Below are 19,425 nucleotides of genomic sequence, written 5' to 3' on the forward strand. Positions count from 1 at the left end.
TTGAAGAGTGCCTATGAGAAACGGGTCTCGGTAAAACAGAAAGTGAAAAGAAACAGAGCTCAGAAGATGTAGAACATGACATGAAACCTACAACTAGCTCAATGTTAAATGAATGGTGCTTGGATGCAGTTGACATTCAAAAGTTTTAATGTTCAGCAATAGGCTTTCTTAAAATGGGACAAAATGACATTCACACATGACTATATTCTGGTGGTTAACTATAAAGTTTAATTCATTGTTAGTGATAATTATGGTAATGCTGATCTTGGCCAGACAGTGTGTGGCGTTGATTGTGATGTGGCTTCACTTTGTTGAAGGGGTTGTCCGGCCGTCCTGCTTGGTGCGGCTGGTATGCCGTGCGGGAATGTGGTTAGCCGGCATGCTGGGGCACCTCCAGGGTTTGGGTGTGGGGTTGGCAAGGTGCCTGGTCCTTAGCGGACTGTGATGGTTTTCGTCCGATGCTTACTTCTATGGCTATGGCCCCAGGCCGGGTGCTGGGCTGTGGTGGGGTGGGGTGGGGTGGGTGGGGCAGTGGAGCATGTCTTGGGTGGAGGGGTTGCACCAGGGGGTTGTGTGCTCTTTTTTGGATGTGGGGTCACCGCCATTTGAATTGGCTGAGCGGCAATGGTGGAGCTGAGCTGGTTAATGTTTCTCCCTGGGCTATCGTTGCAATGGCGGTGATATGGTGTGTTTGTGTGGTTGCGGCGGGCGTGGTGGGGGCCGCCGGCCCCAGGTGCTTGGCGCTGCCCGGGGACCTCATGCTGGGTGAGTTTGTCCCATCTTGGTGTGGGATCGGGGGTTCTGTTGTGGGCACGGGGCTCTGTGGTGTCTGGGGTTGGGGTGGCATTGCGCTGTGTGGTGGGGGGCAGGATGCGGCGGGGGTGCTTGGAACGAGGCTGTATGTGGAGCTTGTGCTGTGTGGGAGTATCTTCGTATGTTTTTTGGGGATGGAGCTCATCTGTGGGGTTTTCCCCTGTGGGGAGGGGATTCATGCCATTTGGATTCGGAGGCATGTGTTCGATATCTGGGTCTTGGTTGGGGATGGACCTGTGGGGGGCTCATGGGGTTAAGATCGGAATTTATTGGGGGCTTGGGACTGTTTCATCCTGTAGTGGCTTTTGTTGGCGGGCTCGTTTGGACCAGATAGACTCCTCTTTTGCATATGGCCTCCTCTCCGGATGGGGATGGGGATGGGGGTCGTTGGTGACTGCGGTCAGGGGGGGATGGTGGGTGCGGTGTTACGGGGCCGGGGTCACTTGGGTTCGGGCGGTGTCAGCACTAATCTGGGCTGGCACTTGGGCGGTCTGCCCAAGGTCTGCCTGTATGTATGGGGTGTGTGAGTTAGTGTACAACGTCCAACGTTAAGGTGGGTGCATAGGTGTGAGTGTTTTTTATGTGTATGCATGAGGGTGGGAATGTCTGATAGTGACTGTGTGTGCCTGTTTTTGTGTCAGATTGGGTCATGGGCCCATGGCTGGATCTGCTCTGGTGTAGATGGTTGCCAGCTGGGCCTGTGGGCTCGTTGCTGCAGCTCCCTGGGCTTCAGCACAGTAGCTATTGGGTGGTTCCCCTGGGACTTTCCCCAGCTCTTGTCTGGGGGGTTGCAGTAGTCCCAGCGGTAGTTCTCCTGGGGTTCCTGTGCTCTGGGGGGCCTTTGGATGTCTGTGACTCAGATCTCCTCCGTGTCTGTCTCAGGTCCAGCGGGGCAGTTCTGTGGCTCCTCACACTTGCTATTGCATATTTTTATGGAGAAACCTTGTATACACAATCACACTCACACTCAAACCCACAGGTGTTTAGATGCAGGTGTTACCACAGTTACCACTAAATACATCTTGCATTCATTAGTACCGTGCACTTTTTGGTAACAATGCTGTTATATGTTTCTGCAGGTGTAAAAGCAAGCTGGTTGTTATCTTGCAATCTCTTCATCCTTCTTAATCTCCTCCATTCTTTTCGCTTTCTCTACATTTTTTCTTTTTGTCCGACCTCTCTCCCTTTCATGCTTCTTATTTTTTCCTTTTCCTTTCCATCTCCGTGACAATTGAAATAATCCCAAAGCAGTTTCTAATAAAAATTATTTTATAAATATCAAGCAGAGCATTAAAGTGTTAGCCGTAATGCTCCACTTGTGAAAGTAAATCTCTTAAACTTCTTTTTGGCACTCAGACAACAATTCTGAGTGCTACTCTGCCAAACAGGACACTGATGAAAAAAAAGAATACCAGGTAACGCAGTGGAGGAGGCAGACCTGCTTAAATAGTAGGAGGATTTGGACTAAAAGCCAACCTCGAGCTACAGTAACAGAGCGCAGGTTGTTGGTGGTGGAAGAAATACGTTGACAGGAGAAGGCGGCAAGGTGGGCCAAGTCGGTCTCACTTGGCAAGCAGGGCCAGTGGACACAATGGGACAGTGTAGAGAGTAGGAAGATCACCTGGAAGCAAAGTAACATATGACACCCTTCCAACACCAACAAATTCTCACCAGTGGCTGGGTGAAGTTCCAGAGTGTGCCTAATGCTTCAGGGTAGTGTCCCTCAAAGACATCATGACAAGGTGTAAGGGCAACCAAGGACATTAAAGCTGGTGCTTTGGTCTCCTTCTCTGAAGAAAGTATTTTACATTGAACTCTCTCTCCCCTGGTAGGACTCAGTGAATGAAGCCGATGAATGTAAACACTGGCACTATGCCGAACTTGCAGCAGAGGCTAAACAGCATGGCTGGAGCACTGAAGTTCGTCCTGTGGAAGTGGGGTGCAGAAGGTTTATAGCCATGACTACCATCAGAGCTATATCAGAGGTAGCAGAGAGGAATGGCTGTGGATAAAGAGAAAAGACCCCTGCTGGGCCCCAGTGAAAAGTTTATTTTTGGAACACTGCAAATATTGATCACCCTAAATGACAAAAAAGGTATCTAATTTAGATTACAAGCTGATAAAGCTTGATTAATTAATTAATTTGCTGCACTGAAATGTATCCATCTGTTTTACAGTTGAAAAAGAACTATAGGTGATTAATTATTCATCTATAAACAATATATGTATTTCACAGCAAAAACCTCCTTTTAAAGGCATCCTCCATCATTGTGCATTACAGCGGATTTAAGGCAGCACCTGCTCTTGCTGGGAGCTACAGCACCAATGCTCTCCAAAGCAGGTGTAATGTAATTTTTGGTGAACTGGGAGCCAATTTGGAGATTTCAAACACAACATTATATCACTGCAGATTATGGGTCACACCTGCTGCAGCAGAGCCTATAGGTGGGTTGGTTTGCACAATCACTGACGCACACAGATACAGGCATTGTCTAGTAATGTGTGGGTCATGGATTATTAACTATAATCACAGTGCTACTTTCAGATAAATCACAGTGCTCTTTTAAGATAGACAGATTCAGCCATTGTAAAAAAAAAAGAAAACCTTTGTTTCAATTCTAGGCTCTAAAAATCACACTATAACAGTTTTTCTTTTCTTTTTACAAAATCCTGAAATGATCAAAATGTAACATTGGATGAACAAACAATATTGAGCTCTGTCGATATTATTTAAACCAAAAGACAGCCCAAATGGAGAAACAAATCAGCGTGCGGAAAACAAAGAACACCCTTGCTGCCTCAATAGGATTTAAGAAGAAAAGTAGCAGCCAGTTGCTGGTCAATTGGACTAACTATCAGTAGTGTAACCACCAGCAGAAGTTTTAGTAGCTGCCCTCTTAGCAGCATACAGGTGTGTGTTAACACAATGGCAAGATCAAGATAAAAAGAACACAGCAATGACATTCATTGGCATTTTATGTTAGAAAATGGTGAGGCAAAGTAAAAAAAAAAAAGCAGATACACAATTACACCATCTTAGAGAGAACATAGCTGGAGTCTATGTAAACCCAATGCCATGATGAAAAGAGAACAGCAATCACATCCATTATATCATTTCTAAAAGAAAGTAGCAGGTGTTTTTACAACAAGATGTCAAGATGGAAAGAGAACAGCAATGACTTTGAGGGGTCTCACCTTAAATTAAAAGCCAGAATATATACTTTTCCCTATTTAAAAGGGAAAGTAGTAGACATTAGCACAATGCCAGGATGGAAAGATGACACCACTGGCCTTAGCTATGCAACTGTTGCTGCTCATCAATTTAGGAAGGCTCATTGGGTCATGATTTGTAGATGTTTGCGTTTTGTTTTGGGTCTTGCCTTCAATTGGTATAGTTTATGCTCTCCAGGTGGTGCGTTATAAGTTAATGACTATTTGTTTTAGTTTCTCATTCATTCTGTTTATGGTGTATTTGGTATTATTGTGTCTTTGAATCTCTGTTTAGTTCCTATCATGTTTTGTTACCATTCTCAGCCACTGCCACCTTAGTAAGCTTCATTCGGTCCACTGCTTTCACCTTTGCCATGCTCCAAATATTCTCTTCTGTTCTGTCTACTCCTTAGTGGAGAAAACTGTTTGCCATGCCAAGCCTGTCCATGACTGTTCTGCTCATACCTAGTCTGCCCCAGTCCGTGCCTGTTTTGTGCCATGCTGTTTTGCCACTCCTAAAGTCATGTTGTACTTTCTTTTTTTTGGGGGGCATTTCATCTTAAGTAAACATCTTTTTCAACTCTCCATGCTGCTCCTGCCTGCCTTTCTGCATTTGGGCCCAAGAACCACACCTCACACATTTGGGCATTTCAGACAAAAACTCCACATTTGTACATCCTTTTTTAGCAACTTTAGCTTAAGGGATATTTTTACAGGCTTTTAATATAAAGAGAAAATAGAAGAAAGAAAAAGAGATAGAGAGAGAGAGAGAGAGAGAGAGAGAGAGATAGAGATAGAGATAGAGATAGAGATAGAGATAGAGATAGAGATAGAGATAGAGATAGAGATAGAGATAGAGATAGAGATAGATAGATAGATAGATAGATAGATAGATAGATAGATAGATAGATAGATAGATAGATAGATAGATCGAGCTGTCATTCACAAGCCAAATCTTAATCAAACAAACCAATTTCTCCTCAACAGCTAAAGCAAACAATTGGGCCTCAACTTTCCCCCATTCAAGTCAAAATGACAGCACACAACACAACAGCACCGAATCCTTTATTCGGGGAGCGTCAGCCACAGAACCATTCTGTTGAAAATATCAACTTCAGATGCTGAGGGGAGGAAGAAAAGACCGGCGTTTTGTCTGCCTTTGTTGGGGCTGAGCTCGATATGCCACGTGAGCCTTTCAAACCATTTGTTAGACTCAATTTCGTCCTCTGTTACATCTGCAGATTACGTTTTAAGTAAACAACCGGCAACATGAAGGCACGCGAGCGCTATTATTGTGAGAATGACAACGTGCATACGCAAAGAGTGGGTGAAAATACAAGAAAAGGATGAAAAAAAGTTGATGTAAAGAAGGCGAGGAAGATTGCAAAGAGGCGGAGGTAGAAGTGATGAGCAGCAACGGTGGCAGGATGTGTGCTTGTGTGGATTGTAATAAAGCTTGCATGCAGGTTATGCAAATGAAGTAGCTTTGATGGGTGACCTTAAACATAGTCGTCCTCCTATTATTTTCCCTTTGCCTCTGATTTACCTTCTTTGCTCTAGAATCACATCAGGAGAGGTTTCAGCTAAAACTTGCTCTGATACCTTGCTTCTTTCTGGACACTTCCTTTTCAAGATCTTTTTCTCATTAACTGCTTAGTTTTAGCCAAATTACAATATGCGATGGGTAAAAAAACACTTTAATATATTGTAAAACATGTTTTCAAACCATTTGACTAGTTTTAAGGTCACTATACATGCTTTATATTTAATCTAAATGTCGCTTATTTCTCAGGTTCCTCTCTGATATCTGGAAGTTTTAAGCTTTTCTAATTTTGGGGTACTTCTTGATTTAGACCTTTGATTTAGATATTTTTTCTACTTTTTACAAAATATTTCTGCCCCAAAATAAGCAAGAATGTTTGCACATTCTCTGAAAGATCTATGCTGCAATAATACAGGGCGACAACACTGACATTGAGGCAACCTCCTTTTACTTTGACAAAAAGAACAATTGGTTCACGGTATGTCAGTGTATACAATTAACCTAGAGCCTTAAAAACATAAACCTATCAAAATGACAGTAAAACCAGTTGGTTGACCGGACTTGGACTAGACTATTGAAGCAGCTGGGTAATCGATCACTGTCCTGTTAATGACAAAGTTTGGTCCAAGCTTCCAAGTGTTTGACTCTGAAATATAAAGATGCTTATGGTCAAATAAATGGCGGCAAAATAAGCCCATATCATCACACCTCCACCACAGCTTGACAGTTGGGATGAGGTATTTATTCTAAGATGGCACTCTGAATTATGGCCAAGCATTTCTACTGTGGTCTTATCTGTCTAAAAGAGATTGTTCGAGAAGTTTTGCTGATCATTCAGATTCAACTTAGCAAAACTATGTCAACATAACTGAATTTTCTCTTTAACCTTTACCAAATAAGCCACACTTCTTCAGTGTTGTGTCATTACCTTTAACATAGCATGTTGGAGTTAATTTCAATGGTTTCCAATTGTGAATAATATTTTTTATCGCAGAATGTCGGAATTTGAAGAGTTTAAAAACTGTTATATAACTCTTCTCTGATGGATTTGCAGCAACAATAGCTTTTCTAAGCTCATTGCTGATGTCTTTTCACACTGGCGCTGTGTTAACACAAACCTGTTTCCTCCAGAGCATCAAACTACCAAAACCTGCTTTGATACAGGTGGTCATTATGACTTTATCTTTGCCAAATAAATGTGTGGTCTCTGTTAGTTTTAACCTGACGTTAGATTTATCTATAATCTTATAAATCTCTAACCAGTTAAAGACCAGACCTCTTTAATTATATCCTGAGATTCAGGAACTAAATAACGGTGTGTTATCTTTTTTACTATGGCTGTAAGTGTTCAACTTTCTTTTTATCCACAGTAGCTTTATTAATTTACATTCATATAAGGCAACGTTTAAGGAAAATAAACACATTTTCACCTTTAATATTAACACAAATACCTTTTTAAATTTTAAATAGAAAAAGCAACAATTATGTATTCTGCTGCAAAATAATTGTATTATCTTATCATCCACATATTTTAATTTATATTCTATTCCATTTTATTATTTAAGTTTAAAATATGTTTTACTGTTATTATTTATTATAGCACAACACATTAGTATTTTATTTATTACTTAGAAATTAACAACTTATTTTATTATTATTTTATTTAGTATACGTTACGTAAAAAAATTATATTAGTATCAGTACATAACTAGCATATTTGTATAACATTTTTATTATTATAACTTTTATAACACATTTATAATTAAGTTATTGTATTTATTTACAAATCGCCATATTAGTCTTTCAAGTCTAGTAGCCTTCTTTCAGCCAACTGACCAGCCGTGCAGAGCAACAGGTCGGGGAGGGGCAATGCTGTGCTACTCTACTAATCAACCTTTATTTATAGAGCGCTTTAAAAACCCGAAATGACTAAAGTACTGTACAGGTCCATGAAATAAAAGAAACAAAAACATAAAATTAGCAATAAAATCCAACATCTACAGTAAAGCTAATGGTATAACGGCAGTTACGAAATACGAAAATAAAAATCATTAATAAAATAAGCCTGATGCTTTAGGTCAACTGGAATAAAAAGCTAAATTAAAAAAACAAATTTAAAAGAGATTTAAAATCATTCCAGGTGTTGCCCATCCTTACAGTCAGTGGGAGATCATTCCAAAGTTTGGGAGCCACAGCAAAGAAAGCTCTGTCTCCTTGGCTCACAGGACGAGTCCTAGGAACCTCGAAAAGCAGCAGGTCACCTGACCTCAGAGTTCTCCTGGGAACACGCTTGTGTAAGGAGGTGCCTGACATTTAAAAACCAAAAGTAAATCTTAAAACAATCCTAAAATGACAGGTAGCTATTAGGGGGAGGACAATAGGGGAGTAATGTGGTTACATTGCCTTTTACTGGTCAGCAGACAGGCAGCAGCGTTTTGGACCAGCTGCGGACGAGAAAGAAGAGAGTTGTCCATCCCAATATAGAGAGAGTTCCTGTGGTTCAGTCTAGAGGTAATAAAAGAGTGAAACCCCCTTTTAAGGCCACTATGAGGTAGATAGGATTTGATTTTAGGGATCAACCTCAGATGATAGAAGCCAGACTGGACTACATGATTATCAAGTTTAGAACCATTATCAAAAAATGCCCCAAGATACCTTCTACAAAGTCTTATTTCCATTCACTAAAGGATGTTAATCTCCATCCTAGTTTTACTGTCCTTTTAATCAGTTTCTGCTCCTTACAGGTGGAGAAACAATTGTTTTGGTTTTTGAAAAAAAAAAAGACTTTTGGTTAAACCTTTATTGTTTGTGTAACTGCATCCAACTCAACGTAGAACCCAAACTAGACAGCAATATTTACTTCTCTGAGGAATTTTTGAGATAAATACTCGGATCAAATTCTTAAAACCTTTATTTAGCTTGGGTTTATATTGATGCAATTTTTCATTTTCATCATGAATAATATTCAATATGTCACCTTCAACATTCATACAGAGCAAGCTAGATTTAAGATAAAAACTGTAAGATTACAAATAAGTTATTATCAGTGGTGTGGTCTCACACAGGATGACAGATTAAGGCAAGCCAAGAAATGATAATAATAATAATAATAATAATAATAATGATAAGGAGCAATTCATATTCTATACCTCTACATATTGCAAGTGTTTACACTTCAATGAGAAGGAAACCTCAGCGTAAAGCAGCAGACTGCTGACAGGAAGGCTTTATGGATGCACTCTGCTTTAACCTAGATCGCCATCTAGTGATCAGATATTGTACAGATCCCTCCATATACAGCCTATGAATGTGTTTGAGCTTAATAGACTAAATTTGCTTGTGCTCTGACATGATAATGAGGAGCTAACTTGCTGTTAGGATCAATATGTTGTCATTGCTTCTGTTAAATGAGAGTTCAATCACTAATTATTTATTTTCAAAGCTGATTGCATTCGTCTGTTTTTTTATGTGTTTTTGGAGACATCTTTAAAAAATAGATATAACCTTTTATTGCTTACTTCTACTTCCTGTTATCTTGTATACATTTAAAATGCGAATAAACACATCTCTTTCAATGCGGCCTTAAAAATAATCAAAGTTCAAGCAGTTCTTCATCTTTGATGCATCTTTTTTTAGGAAGATTTAACTAGTTACTTTTCGACATTGAATTTATTCCAGGGTTCCTCCACATTTTTCTTGACAAATTTCCATACTTTTCTAGACCCAGAAGTTGAGAACTGTTTTTTGTAATTAAAAACAAATTAATTTTTATGAATTTCAATTCACATTATTAACCTTACACCTGCTTGAACAGTAGTTGAATCTTACTATCTGTAGGTTTCACAAGTGATTACATAAGCTGCTTCAGATTTGCAGAAAGTGGTGCGAGGGTCGCTGCGTTTGTGGCTTCAGGACTAACTTAGATCAGCTCTATTTTAAAATCCATAACTCCAGAACTTGTCAAAAGAAGAACAGAGTATCCTAGACCAAATGGAGATTCTTTAAAGCTCTTTTGTGAGTTTTGGTTCTTTCATCTTGTCTATAAACGTTGATAAAAGTATCTATTTTACCGCTTCATTTCACTTTTTTAACCCACTTTAAATACCATAGGTCTTGTTTAATATAAATGTAAGTTTACACACCAAAAAGATACTGAAATGTTATTTTTGTTTCCATTTTTGAAAAAGTGCATTCAGACAGTGAGTAAAAAAGCAAAATACTGATGGATAAAATGTTAAAATCAATGTGTAAACTTGCAAATCAAAATACAGCCTGTAAATATAACATAAATCAATGTAAAACTTAATGGATTAAGCATTAATAGTCTAATAGAGAACAGAAGAAGGAAAAAAGTCTGGAAAATCTAATATTTTTCTATACTCAATTTTCATTTTTTTCCATACCTTACTTACAATAGCGAATTTTCTTGTTAATTTATCAAAAGTAGATGAGTGACTGGTAAGTGTGTGTGTGTGTGTATAAGCCTCTCTGTGTGCGCAGTAAACCGACATCTCACCTCGCTATAATGAAATCATGCGGGTCAGTGAGGCCAGCGTGGCACGGGCAGGTCACCCAACAGATCGGAACTAAGCTGCTTTGACCCAGCCTGGTACTGCATGCCAAACGCACACAAACACACTCCGCTCACAGCACAATTGAACCACTGTGCCTACAAGGAGGCCGTGTGATAATGACTAAATAGGCGAGTTGAAGCAGCGGAACACAACACCAAACACGCAGAGACAGTTTTTCATTCATTTTTCTCAAAAACGGCAAGAGGAAAAGTGCATAAAGAAATTAATTCCACAGTAAAAGCGATCAAAGTCATTGTAGTCTGTAAACACTGATATGCTACATTAGATTACAGTGGAGCAAGTCGGTTTATTACAGAGAAAGCTTTAATCATTCCTCTTCTATTAGCTGCTGCTCCTATCGCCCAGGGACTTCCATTAGAATTAAATTAAACAGTGGAAATGTAAATATTGACAACATATGCATAATTATTTATTCCACACAAGCAACCAGATCGGGAAATTATTGCTGCAGCATCGTGATGTTATGAGCAGGAAAGGGCTTCCATTTTCTTGTAATAAAAATGCAAATAACTTTGAGAATAAATACAAATAATAACACTAATATTGTGGACACAATAAAAAGGCTACATTTTAAGAAAACTCAATACTGTGACTGGACTTTTTTAAAAGCATGAGCCACCATCCACCTGTGACCCTGCCCCCCCCCCAACAAATTAATATTTCAACACGCCAAAGATCAAAGGTCAATAACTTCAATACGGCACTCCTCTGGAAGCGGGTTCTTTTTTCTAAGAGGATAATCAATTACCAGAAGACGATGCCGTCATGTTCCCTGCTTATTCTACAGATCAGTGAGGTCCCCATAAATTTGAATGTAAAACAAGCTCCCCAGCACAGGGTTAAACACGTAATTAGCCACGACAAGCAAGTACGAGGAGCAGACTTAAGTCAGGAAGAGGGCTATGGTAATGCAGGAGACTTTGCAGCCCTGCGAGGCATTGAGACGGGACGCGGGAAAGGCGGGGGAGACGGGTGCACCGGGAAGATTTCAGATGCAGATATTAGAATTGCAATTGTCTTCTGCGCACAGGGGCGCCAGTGTGGAAATTGACTTTTTCATTATGCAGTTAGTGCAATAATTAAATATTCGATGCCGTGGGTCGGTGAAGCTACTGAACCACGCCAAGGATATTTAACCAGGCCTGACAGATGTTTTAAATAATGTTTATTTATCAATACTAATACAAAGCGCCAAAATCTGTCACTCTTCTGGGGGGTTCCCAAAGTAAAGAAAGACAAAGAGAAATAAATGACAGTTGAAAAGAACTTTGCTTCAGTGTTTCTGGTCAGTTTCCAACAACACTAGTAACTAAAAGGCACATCTTGTTCAGTTCATAGTCAAAATGTCCTAAACTGTCCATCTTCTGCAGATTTAATCTCATCCTAAAGTTAGAAAAAGTAGAGAAGGAATCAAACAACCTATTAAAAGTATGTTTTCTTAAATATTTTTGTCAAAAGTAAATGTTTTTGCCAAGTCTCCAATAAAAACCAGCTATGCAGTTCTCTTGGAAAATAACAATAAACCCTAAAACCATCACACCTTGTGTGCTGTTGGCTTTACTCTTAGCTCAAACTAAAATAAGAGAAAGAAAAAAAGTATAGAAAGATGCAAATGTTAAAGTTTCAATGTCTGCTCATTGAAACTGCACAAATAAAGACCTCCAAGCCTATTAGTCTTCCTTGGGTTTTATCTCTTAAAAAAACAAAAAGTCTGATTAAAAACACCTCACACAAAAGATAACCAAAGTTCTGGAAGCAGCTTCCAGAAACGTCAACAAAAATAAGATTTTAAAACTTAAAGAAAAGAAAGAATCTCCTCAGAAACTGAATAAAGATGTCATGGTTGGTGAAAACTGATGCCTTGGCCTAGTTTTTGTAATAGCGAAAAAAGTTAGGGATAAGCTGTTGATGTTTGTAATAAAATACCATACAAACTGTCCAACACTCTTTTGTGTTGGACTGTTTACGCTCATCTAATAAGAAAAAAATGACAAAGAGGGGGGGCAATACAACCCTTAAAGTGATTGTTTGTCTTCGACGACCAGTAAAAACAAGCTATGAGCTCCTCGTGTGCAATACAAATATAAATTGTAGAAAACTTCCTCTTTTCTTTGGGCTTATGCAAAGTATGGGTTCCTTCTGTGCTAAATAAACAGATAAACCTTCCAAAACCATCACTCTTGCTAGGTTTCACTCTGATCCAAAACTACTTCTGGAAGCTGAATGGCTGTTTTTGTCCAGTCTTCGGTGACTCCGATTAAAACTTCTCAAAACAGCCTCTATTCTTGGGGTTATTATGATCCAAAAGAGAAAAAGATTAAATAAACTAAGGAAAGGTAAGGTTTTCGTTGGCAAGTTTGTTGTTTTTTCCCAGTTACTCGTAACACTGGTATAAAATGGTGGAATGACATCCTCACGAACAACACAAAAATAATGTTGACATAAACATTACTTTTCTTTGGGCTAACTCCATTCCAGAAGTAAAAAAAAAAAAAAAAAGACAAGGAATAGAAACTCAAAAATGAAACTTTGGATCTTTTTTTGTAAACTGACTGGCTCCTTCTACGTCATGTCTCTGTACTGACAAACAAATGGGTTTGCACTCCATCTAAAAGCTTTACTCTTTTCTGGTTTCACTCTCATCCAAAATTAAAAATACAACAACAAAAAAGCTCTAAATAGTTAAATAAAGCTTACATTGGTGCTTCTGAGAGTTGGTGGGCTGTTTTTTCCAGGTTTCAGGCTCTGGTAAAAACCAGTCTGAGGTTCCCATTTGAAAAAACTATTTAAACTGCCCAGAATTGCCACTCTTTTTTAGGTAAAAACTCATCCAACAGTAATAAAGGATGAGTAACACAAAGTATGCATTGGAATTTATTATCACCCTAAAGAACTGAAGAAGCCTTTTAGATGAGAGACGAAATGTATTCAAGAAATCCAGTTACCCTCTACTTAAACCTTCAGGACTGTCATGTCCCGGATGACTGAGAATCCACACCAGCACACATCACAAAAACTAAAACCTCCTCCTGCAATATTCAAACTAAAGGCCTTCCAAACTGTCGCATTTAGGGTTTACTCTCAAAACATTAAAACAAAAAAATAGGGAATGAAAATTGGCAAAATGAAAGTTTGGATTTTTGTTTCTGGGAACTGATTTGCTCACTTGAACAGGTCTCCAACATTACTGATAAAACGAAACTCAAATATTTACACGAAGTTCACATCGTGGTCTGCGGCAACCTTTGAAAAATTTTGGTATCAGTTCTTCATGTACAAGTCAAATATAACAAGGTCAGAATCGTCCCTTTTACGAGGATTCCTCCCATATAAAAACATAGTTTAATAAAGTTTTTCTGGGTTTTCTTGGGAACTGATTAGCTGTTTTTGACCAGCTTCCAGCAGCACTAATAAGAATTTCTGCCCAGTTTCCACAAACACTGGTGAAAATCAGGGATGAGCTCATTTTTATGTATTGATATTGAAAACTGTTACGCACGCAGCTCACAAAAATAACATTTGTTAACATAAATTCAACAATGTTCAAGTGTTTGCGCCAAATAATGACTATTTTTTCAGTTTTTTATCAAAACTATAAAAAATCTGGGCTGAGCTCCTCATATGATTCCCACCCTGTTTGCCCAATTGCAACAATGACCCAAATGTATAAATGAATAAATTAATCTACGTTGTATAATGTTAAATAAGTATCCACACAGTTGAATTAATGCATAAATACATGGTTGTATTAATGCATAATCTCCAATGCAACTCATTTGTTGGCCCAGACAGTTATGAGAGGGGAAAAAATATCATTATGCAATAATTAGACTTCCTTTCCAAAGCCCATTACAAAATAGAAAATATTCTATGTATTTACATCTAAGAATGTCAATCCCATTCAGTATCACAGCATGATTTGCAAGTCATGCGGTGAGAAAGACCCGTCAAGGGAGAGGATAAAAGGCATAAAAGGATTGAGATTTGCTTCTTTACAAGTCTGTCCAGTACAAGGGAAAAACAAAACGTACCCGTACACAATGGGAGAGGCAAAATGAGATTAAAAACAAAAGGAAACATACTCTCGACAGGCTTGGAGCTGCAACAAAAGACAAACGGATGGACGCCAATGTTTCCAGTAAGCAAGCGGCAAAGAGCTCGGTTTGAGGTTGTCTCTTGTGGCTTTCATGTGGGTGAGTACCCTTCATAGTCTACTCATGTTGAATTCTCTACTGCTGCACATTTAGATCAGTTGGAGCTGGTTTTTGTCATTTCCTTCTGCGTTGTTGAAAAACTGGAGGGACTTTGAACTGCCGTGTTGGGCCCCCCCAAACTCAAACAAGAGGTCACGCTCAGCCTTTTTTGTTTTTCGAGAAACACGTCCTCTCCCAGAGGCAAACAACTTGCAAGTGGACTCAAACACTCGGCGCTGGAACAATACGCTTCCTCAGGATCTTAGGAACAGATTTGCATTGGCAACAGGTAGCGGCTCTCAACGGGGTCCCCGGATGTCTGTTTAGAAATTCATCTAGTGCTTCACATCAGAGATCTCCAGCGGGCTCAACAAGGGAACACATGAAGGGGACGAAAGTGTTGGAGTGCTTCAGTTGACAGGCTCAAACAACTTATAGTGATCCTTCATTGCTGTGTTTGATGGACATCTGAGCACCACTTGTGAAGAAGGCGTGGGGGATGGTGCGGAGGGAATGGTGGGGGAAAGGGTGGGGTGATACACGGGGTGTCAACACCAGGACTGATGGAGTGTGCGCTAAAGCACTGTATTGAAAAAAATAAACAAATCAGAAACAATTAAGTGTGAACTCTCATGGAATATTCATTGGCGAGCAGCCTTTCCGTGACAAGCCATCACGCCACCTCCAGTCCCTTTTTTTTTTTTTTGTCGTTCCTTCTCTCCATGTCCTGCTTACATGGAGATGTGCCTGCCACTTAAATCAAATTAGTCATTAGCAAATTGAATCAACAATTAGAGCAAAAGAGCTACATGAAATTAGCGTCAGCTCAGTCATATTTGTCAACCAATCAGAACAACCTCCGGAGTTTTTCCTGCGGTCTAACTCCACTCCGGTGCATTCAAAGTCATGGCTGTAGCTCAGGGCAGAAGGCCCCTTCAGTTGCTTTCCTGCCAGGGTCACCTAGCATCACTTGTTTTTGCTTTAAATTTGCCAAACTACATTTGTTTCGTTTGATGGATCCGGCTGCTGCCCCAATCTCCTACTCTTTCCGCCTCTTCTGGATTATTCGTATCGACATTTCTCACTCCTCTCCAACACAGCTTTTAGATAGAGGCTGTCAAAAACATTGCTGGCAGAAATGGAAGTATCCTCATTATGCAAATGCTGGCCTCCACTGATGGCATGTTCTGTTTTTATAAATTGCATCCCCCCTTGTCAGAAGTCAAATTGTATTTGAGCAACTTCAGAGAAATTGTCACAAAGATTTCAATTTGGTTTGCCTGCGATGCCACCATCAATTTAGTCAGAAAAAACACGGACATCTGTTTATTTCTTTACAGAGGCGACATGATCGTGCTGTTGTGGGATGCCTTTTCCACAATCACATTATTATATCAGAGCTTGTGGTAGGTTTTGAAAAGAAACAATAATACAGCATAGAAAATTCAAACAAATTAATTCCAGATGCAGATTTTGTAACTAAAATATGAAAAAAAATTCAAGCTTGTTGTATATTTTTAAACGGTTTTCTTCCCAGACTTTGAAGAGATTTGAAGGGCAATCCTCCAAGGAAATATCAATAATCACGTTCCATTAGGAGTTACAAGATAACTCGTTTAGAAGAGTTCTCCGGTAAGCTGCATGGATTAGCTAATTATTGTGGAATAGTTTTTGTTTTGAATTTGTACATTTTCCTGTGGGCTTTTGTTGCAAATCGACTTACCAACAAAGTTTATGAATAAAAATCTAATCACAACTTTCAGCATTCAAGCAAGCAAACAACAACCCACTCTCGAATGCATCTTTTGTAAATCTGAGAATAAAGATCAAACATTCCGTTTTCCATCATAGGAAGCATTCTCCAGATCTTGTATCCAGCCTGGGGACCGCTTTTTAAAAATTGTTTAATCATCTGGCAAAAACGGTCTTGGTGAGGGTTTCGAAACTTGGTCAGTGTGGAAAAAAATATTTGATGGGACTGAAGAGAACGCTGAGCGTGTACTTTAAAACATTTAAAAACACATCTGGGGTTTGGTTTCAAACGCCTATCAGCACAGGTCAATAAAAATCTATTTTCTGGGATGTTAATCAGTTTCTTCTGTAAGCTTAATATGCATCCAAACTGACTTAAGGAGTTGGACTTTCAAGCATTTTGAGTCGTATCCTCACCAGATTTTTTTCTGCCTGACTCACCTGTGGTGGGCCTCAAGTCTAAAATTGCAAAAACAAAGTGAAAACCAAAACTCAAGACACTCTCTATTGGCCAAAAGAAACTCCACTGCCTCATGTCCTCCATCATTGTTACAGTGGTGATAAGTGTGATGCTTAATATCACTGACAGCAACAGAAATTAATAGTGCCTGGCTACTAATGTTGACAACCGAAAGACGAAAGAAAAAAAATGAAGAAAGTGAGAAAAAACGTCAGGGTCGATTTTAATATTCATGAAATTTCTACTAGCCCAGTTCAGCAGTTTCGATTAAGCATTAATTAGGAGCCAGAGGGGAAACCAAACAAAAATAAGGAGCTGAATGACTAATGAAGGTGGTTGAGATGTGGGTAGACTGCCATGCCACTAATGGTTCGTTGTTATGGGTGCTACTTGGGCAGGAGTGCCAACGGTGTGGGCGGCTAAGACGCACCTCTGCCCACACCAGAGATCACACCCCGAGAGAGAAAAACACACTCTGGCCATGAAAGAATAACACTTGCCTGAAAAGAGCGAAAAACCGGAGTTTACGGTGGAAGGAAAGAAGAGAGAGAGAGTAAGAAACTCCACATTTGGGAGGGGAGGGGTTCGTGTGTTTGGTTGAAGGCGCACACGTTCCTCTGGGAGATGGGAGATTTCTGCAACGCTTAAAGCATTTTCAAAAACCAGCTGGAAAAACTTAAAAACAGTCACGTTGTGGTCAGGAATCGTGAAAACAGTGACATTAGAGAAACCGTGTTAGATGGAATTTGCAGCTGTTTCACTGAAGTTCCTAAAAACAAGAAAAACTATTTTAGCTTACATTTTTTTTGCACTGTATGTTTTACAAAATGGATTTTGGTAAAACATGAATTCTTTAATTAAATTACATAATTAACATTGAAAAAACTGTTTTAAACTTATAGAACAAATTTGCTTATACCTGTACATTTAATAATTCCTTTTGTAAAAAATAAGTATTTACATAACACTTGTCTATACTTCATGTAAAATATCCATACTTACTGAGTTTGTGTTATAGCTCAAAAGTCACTGTAAGCCGACACTATATACGATACGGCAAATAATACATTCTAGCCAGCCCAAATTCAGGGCCACATTAAATATTTTAAATAAGCCATAAAAAACACAACTAAAACCAATGAATCCCATGATTTTCATTTTACCCCCCAAAAAATGTATCTTTAAAGCTAAAAAAAGAAGAAAATATACAACTATCATAGTAGCCTATCACATAAAAAACACAAGAAAATAAAAAATAAGCAAGTATTTTACTTATATTTTATATTCAGCACAGCTTATAAAGTAAAATTATTTATTATTTGTGATCTTTAGCCTCACAAACAAAACCTTTTACTCTTGAATAAAACATAGTTAAAATTTAAATGCCCATCTATCAAGAGTGTATGATCTCAGGGTACATCAGAATATTCAATAACATTATTACATGATAATAAAATGTATTATCTCAATAAAAGGCAACATGCCCATGGGTTTCCTTCAGTGTGTCACGACTAATGTGAGGTTTAATTATTATGGTGTAGTTCATACATTTACAAGACTACAATGTATATGTATGACTCCTCTGGAGTTGAATATATTCGTCAAATATGAATAAACCGCATAAATATGAATTTGGAATAAAATTTTCATTCATTATCATCATGGCTCCAAAATGTCAGCTGGGGCACAATTTGCATCCTATAAATATTTTCATCTTAATTAGTTTTATTTCTTTAAAATATAGTACAAGTGAGGACTGATATATTATTTTCTTCGTGGTTTTATTTTTAATGCAACGATTAGGATCAGAGTAAGAGTACAGAAAAAAAATAGGTTATCTTTTCTTTTATCTGTTTGAGGAAGGGCTTTGCTATCTCCTCTCCTGGTAAAACAAGGATAAAGGAAACAGGGGGGGAAATAAATGATATTGTTACAGAGGAATTATCCCTAAGCCTGCCCATGATATTTGAATTGTATTGGTGAATTGTAATCAGGTATTTTAGCTTAGCTCTCTGTGTTGAACGCCTACCATCTGGTATTGGACGACAGTGTGACAGACAGAGGGCTGCAGAAGGAGGAGGAGGAGGCGGCACGGTGGTTGTCTGAGAGGCAGAGAGAAAAACCTTATCCAGCTGAAAAGCCTGCCGACTTTAGTTCCCCAATCTCTAAATCTACACATTGTAATGTAAGCCCACAGACAGGAAGCCCAGAGCAAACAGTGTTTGTATGACCAGATATAGGCTGGAGATCCTTTCCAATCATAGGGCTGTGTTGAGGCTTTGTCCACTCTGAGTGGGTGAAAAATGAAACAAAGCTAGACTTTACATTATTTTACCGTTTATACATTTTTCTTTAAACCCAAATTATGCTCAGTTTCTACTCTCTTTTCAGAAATCATAGCACAAGATAATGTGGTTTGGAATTGGTTGCATTTCTTTTTTTATTACTATGTTTTTACTGTCAAGCACAAGTAAAAAGTTTTTTTTTCTAATAATTTTCCCCAGTACATGCACATAGCTGACAACAGAGTGTTAATACTCACTTTGCTCAAACCTCTGATGTGAATTTCTGCTCAAAACCTGATTTATGTTCATGTAAATGATATGAAAATAGCTATTGGCAGCTAGTTTAACTGCAACATTTTATAAACTTTCTTTACTTCTGAATATTTCCAGAAAATGTTACTAACTTATCAGATCTATAGCAAATGTTGGATCTAGGAGTCTCTAGTCTTCTGGGTACATTTAGAAATGTAAATTGGTCAGCTTAGAGCAAATTCCTTCTTGATTTCTACGGTAAAGGTTCCCCTTTTAGTTCTGGAGATGGCTGTAAAATCAATATTTCCGCACTTAAATCATT

General features: G+C 38.7%; 1 long non-coding RNA gene across 2 annotated transcripts in view; it reads right to left on the reverse strand.

The window, feature by feature from the left end:
• Window positions 1-19,425, reverse strand: part of LOC124861761 — a 42,746-nt gene that overhangs the window by 22,280 nt on the left and 1,041 nt on the right. The window lies entirely within an intron of this gene.

Source organism: Girardinichthys multiradiatus, chromosome 24 (genome assembly GCF_021462225.1).
Source record: "Girardinichthys multiradiatus isolate DD_20200921_A chromosome 24, DD_fGirMul_XY1, whole genome shotgun sequence".
In the NCBI taxonomy this organism is placed as follows: Eukaryota; Metazoa; Chordata; class Actinopteri; order Cyprinodontiformes; family Goodeidae; genus Girardinichthys; species Girardinichthys multiradiatus.